Consider the following 6,088-nt stretch of genomic DNA (forward strand, 5'->3'; position numbering starts at 1 on the left):
TCTTTGTACCCTGGGTTCTGGGAGATTGCGAGTCTGCCTTACCCACCCCCTGTAAGGCCCAGTTCGCATGAGGCTGCGGTGCCCCTTCCTCTACCCCCAAGGGCACACTACCTAATTAGCATAAAGATAGCGCCCAGGGAATGTTGTCCCTAAACGGGAGGGCTAGCCTTAAAGGGGTGGTCGCGAAGCCAGATCAACAAGATGGCGGATCGGGTATTTTTTTGGCAAAAGACGCAACAAAACATTACCGTGCTTTGCGGCACCTTTCCGGTTATCTGGGTTTCCAATGACCTTTCTAATCTTTCAAAAGCGTCGCCTTAAGATTCTAATCTAGAAAGCAGTTCCCTTTCCCTCATACACTGTGCAGCAAAGGAAAGGAGCGACACAGAAAGCTCTGCGCAGGATGGAGCAAGCATTTTATCATTTATATTAATCTCGCTGTAGCTCGCCTGATAAGCGTGTGGTGTTTTTTTTTTTCGAGTAAGAATTTGAGGAAAAATCTTCGTGTGGATCCTGATCTAGCAAGCGAAACTATAAAATATTTTTTGCGTTTGCTTAATGAAGGTGTCAAAGTTTAACTGCCAAGAGAATCGAGACTTTAGTGACCGCAGTATAAAGGCTGTCCGCTTAGGATTTTTTCCCTTGCAGAGTGTCAGTTATATGGAGGTTCAAATGTAGCCTTTTTTTTTCTTTGGCTTGTCTGCTTATTGAAGAGTATCCGTTATGTGGAGTTGTTGCCCTCAGTGTTTCTGAGTGAGTACTCTCACTTAAAATGGTCACTTGAAGGCTCCGCAGTTCGCGTTCCAGTCGGTTCTTCATTATACCGATGCCCTTTGACAAAAGATAGATCATCTGACTGGATAATCTACCCTTTGCGTCAATAAGAAAGCCTCGCAAATTTTGATGACTGCGTGTGTCTACCCCGAAGACCTAACAAGTGAGACTTAATTGAAGATAAATGTACTTTATTTACAAATCATATTTACAAGTTCGTATTCTCTCGCAGGTCATATCACCTTGTCTTGAATGTCTCGGTGGTTCTGTTACATTTTAGGTAATGCCCCTTTTGAGTATCAACACATTGAGACGGACGTGCGGTATCCCGCATCGCCTCTACTTCAATGCACTTACTCGCCCTTCTCTATCGCCGCTGTATCGCTAGTAATCCAGGCAAAGAAACTGATAGGTGTTCTCTTTGCGTAGATGTTTGATTGCGGAGTTTACCTCTGTGATGTGGTTTAATGGCGTTCTCGAGTCGCTACTTGACTTTGATACGACAGCTCTTCAATGCGTTATCGCTCTCGGAAAACTCGGGTCAAATGAGCGGTTTAAGCTTTACTGCACAAGCGTTTGATTCTCCCCCCTAGACATGCCTGAGCCATGCACGCGAGTACAGGAAAAGTGCAAATGTCCCTAGCACGACTAACGTTATACTGTACTCGATTATGATTTCTTGCGCAGAGTATAACCGAACTGCCCTGGTGTCTCTGGTGTACAGCGGGACCTGTTTATACACCTCATCCATCGTGCGCTCTCGACGTTTGATTCGCTTTTAGCGCGCGCAATGCTTCGCGCTCATATTTATAGTGTTGTGACCGGAAGTATTACCATGCCGGAAGTTCAACTTAATTTTCGGCTGACAGGAAATTTTAAAAGCTGTTAGCGCTCACCGCATTTTTTCTTACAGGGAACGTTTTCTATTTCACTAAAAATTTCTTGATCTTTTTTCTTTAGTTATATAGTGGCCAGATAGTGGATATATCCCAGTCGCGTTTAATCGCGATCGGTATCGAATCTGAAAAGATACTTCACTATTTAAAAGCTGCCGAATACTACTGATCTCGAGTGTGGTTGCCGAGTGAATGAAAATTCTTGTTCCAGCTTGGGCCTTTCAAGGCAAAACCGAAAAATTGTTACTACTAAGATAAAAAATAAACTAGCATTTGTTTTGGTCCAATACTCGATGCGATTATCAGCCATGGGATGATATGGGGGATTTTTAGAGATCCCTGTGTCAGAATTTGAAAAACTTTTTTAATTCCTGGATCATAAACAAATATTATAAACAAATAGAAGAATTTACAGAATGTTAAGAATTGATGATTTGGCGTTTCTCGAAAGGAAAATATTTGAACTTACCAAATATGGGAAGTACGAATAAAGAAAGAAAGAAATTACCGGCATGAAAGTTGACACCTTCATGCCGGTAATTTTATTTTCGTGTTTGCATTTTCTAATGCCGGTATTGTTTTGGTTGTCAACGGACATTTTATTGGTCATTTATGACATTGCTCGCACAACTTTCACCCAGTAGTAGTAAATGGACAAAGGAATCAGAATCTCGGTCGTAAAAGCTATCAGCTAACAATTCGTTTTAGGAAAAAATAGTTTTTCTCAGACCTTTTTTGAAATATTAACTACATGTCTATATATGCGAATTCATTTCGAGCATTATTCAGTTTCGGATCGAAATGAACCAATCACAAAGCAGCTCAGGACACGCCTCTGACTGAAAATGCGTTATTCAGTGTTTTGACGCGAGAACATTTATCTTGTCTAAATTGTGGAAATTGTCGAATTTACTGGTTTCCAAGCTGAGAAGTTAAATCGCAAGTCTTAGCAATTGAGTTTTTCATTTGTGTACGATTTTATTCATTTACACCAATTTTTTCGCCCTCTTTGCTCGGTTTGTGAAATTCGTTTTGAATAGCCCATGCTTATATTTATTTATCGAAAACAATCGTTTTTCCCGCACGGTTGTCTGAAGGGTACACCTTTTTATCCTGACTACTACATTTATTTATTTATTATTATCTATTTATAAAAAAGATGTCATTTTTAAGGGGGTTTTGTGTATTTTATCGGACGGTAATGGTATATGAAGTAGATGACACCACAGGTAGCCCAGGCTTACGGCGAGTGTAGGTTTATTACAGAGTTTGCATGAGCGAAATATTAGTTGAAATGAATATTCTGATTTGAAAATAAAACAGTAGTTTGACGTTGCTGATGCACAAGCCCGCCATTTTTTTGCCATTCTAAGCTGGTTTAGCCGCTGGAAATTTTTCCTGTCGCCTTTCTGTATATAAAAACGATTATCTTTACATTTTAAGCTGAGACTTATACCAACTGAGACAGGTGAGGAAATAAAGCTTGAGTGCTGGCACGTACTTGTTCTGCAAATAATATTAATAATAGTTGTGGGTACCCGTACCACCTCCCTGTTCGTACCCCAGGGGCAAAAGTACCCGTAAAAGTATACCTTTGCACAGTGTAAGCTAAGGAATAGATCCATAAATGCTTTTTGCTAATCCTTTGTTTAATTAATTTCTTCTTTTTATTGATAAAAGATAGAAAAATAGTCACAAGCGATAATAGTAGATAACGGTAAAGCTGTTTTCTTAAACCTGTGAAAGTGTTAATAGTCAAAGTGTCGTAGCCAAGCCAGCACAAAAGAACGAAGACATTAGCGTGTATAAGTGCTAAATAAGCTAAAGTTATTCCAAGAGTTTAAGGAAAAGACCCTACGGGGTTCACACATGAACTCATTTATTTATTCATGAATAATCCACTTTAAACCTACTCTAAGCTGATTAGATACTGTCCAGGGGTTCCACTGCTGTCAGCTTATTGCATTTTTAATCCAAGGCTCTCTCAAAAAGTGCGGTTTGAGAAACTTGTAAACAACTCTGCGACCTTTTCCATCGAGACTCTACTCTCAGGGCAAATGATAACAGAGAGAGTGCGTCAGATCCTGCAGAACTTGTCACGTCTGCAGACCTCTGAGAGAAACGGAAGGTTGATTAAAGTTCATTACTCTGATTATGTGATTAGAATTATACTACTATGTTGGACTATCCGATTCTGCCAAGGGATATTATAAGAAAGCACTATGTACTTCCTATTTCTGGATCACATCGTGGCATATTTTAGAATTATTTTAATCTTCTTCTGATATCTTGCGGAAATAAATTAATTTCAACATGCCCCTAGGTGCAGTGCAGAAAAGCTTTCCGAGTTTTTTGGAAGAATGCCCGAAGTGGGAGTGGTAACGGAACGATTTGCCATTCTGATTGGTTTTCATTACGCTATGTTGTACAACGCTGACTTTCTCCTAATTCGAGGAGAGTTTATTTTTAGCGGATTTCCCACGCGCGAAGCGCCGCGTGAGCGGAGCCCCTTACCTAAGAAAAAGTGGTATAAAAGAAAAATATGATAGCAAATATTGGTAACCCATCGACTCGAGTTTTCGTGACACGATGTCCGTCTGTCCGATTATTGGAAAAAAAATATAGGCAGTGCCTAAATCTAAGGGCAGTGCCTAAATCTATATATTTATGGGAGCGGTGCGAATTTTTGGGCTCTCTGCCAAGGGGGGAGGGGGAGGGGGTGCGCAGTCTTTGGTATCATATGGAAAAAGGATCCTTCAATAAGAAATGGCTCACTTTTTGGTAGCCTAAATGGAAGAACTCGGTCTGAGTTTTCCTGTAAATACCCTTACTCTTCAACAAAGAAATGAGCGCTATGTAGCGCCGACACTTCCCACCATAAGTGACAAACACTTTAGGAAATAGGTATATTGCTATATAATAAATAATTAATGTACTTTTGGTCATTACAGCAAGCCCGTACCCAGGATATTTCCGGGAGGTGGGGGTGGGAAGGGATTTCACTGATAAAAATCTGACCATGCCTTTGCAGTATCTCAACGGGACGTTTATTGTCAGATTTTGCTACATACCAGAGTGATCTAGCTGATGCTTAATAGTTTTGTCTACAAATAATAGCACGTCTATTGCTAAAGAAGTATCGCAAAATGAGCCACAAATATGAAAAAATATATATGTTTGTTCTGATGATATACAGTAATTGTGTTCATATTACTTCGTCACACAGCCTGCCGTCAGCTAGAGAACCGAAAGTGGACTTTTGGCCATCGTGAGGGGGGGGGGGTGCGTTCGCACCCCCTGCACCCCCCTGGGTACGGGCCTGTTACAGGGATAATCTGATTCCATGGAGGAGCCTCTCTATCGCTCGGTCACGTAGGCGAAGAACTTGGTTTCCCTGTTAATGACCTCGCTCTGAACCGAGTTCGCTGATATTTAGATCTTGTGTGATATGTCGACATGGCAACAGTGTTTCGATTCCCTGTTGTACCTGCACTCGTTTTGACCCCTTGGCGGTAATATAAAGCCGCGAATAAACCATACTCAGTTAATACTTAATACCACATCAAGGGCAATTTAAGACACTATATAGAAACTCATCGACAATTAGTAATTCAAAAGGCCAAATTAATGCAAAGAATATCACACTTGGACTGAACTGTAAATGAATCATGAATAAGTGTGTAGTTCAATGAGATGCATTGATAACATTTCTGCTACTAGTACTACTTTAAATATTATTATTAAGTAAAAAGAACTTAATTCTAACTTATTCTTCAGACTTTGTAACATTTAGAAATTAATCGATTTTACCATTACTAAAAAGATAGGATTAGCAAATTGCAGATCCTAACCTCAAGCTCATCCGATAAACTTATACTTGCCTTTAGTCCTTTAGTCTAACCGTAAACCGATAAAATTTCTAAATTGACCCAAACAGGTTTCTTTCTTGCTCTAGGAATAAGTAGGGGTACCTGGTAATGAATAGGACTCCTGTAATTTTGTGTTTTCCAAAAAAATCCCGATTTGAATATTCTAGACTGCCGGATGTTACAGGGTGATGTTTTTTGTTTTGGAATGTTTTAAAGTTAAAGCTTTTACAAATTAAATATAAGGGCAAATTATTTTAAGGCAATAATTTTACCGCTATAACAAAAAGAGGTAGTTGTCTAAATACTTGCACAAGAAATGGATGAGAATAGTAAATAATTAATATAGTTTGCTTTCTCAACAGACTTATCGCAAAATCTGAAAACCTCTGCATTTACCATCTAGAAAAAAATAGCATAGGTAGCCCCCGAAAATAAATAAGAAATTACTTTAAGAATTGTACGTTTTATCATGTAATGTTCTCCGGGATATTTGCGTAGTTTGCTAGCGTCCTTGGCATTCAGCAATGGGGTGATAAATAAATGATATAT

The sequence above is a fragment of the Nematostella vectensis genome, chromosome 11 (assembly GCF_932526225.1).
Source record: "Nematostella vectensis chromosome 11, jaNemVect1.1, whole genome shotgun sequence".
Taxonomy (NCBI): Eukaryota; Metazoa; Cnidaria; class Anthozoa; order Actiniaria; family Edwardsiidae; genus Nematostella; species Nematostella vectensis.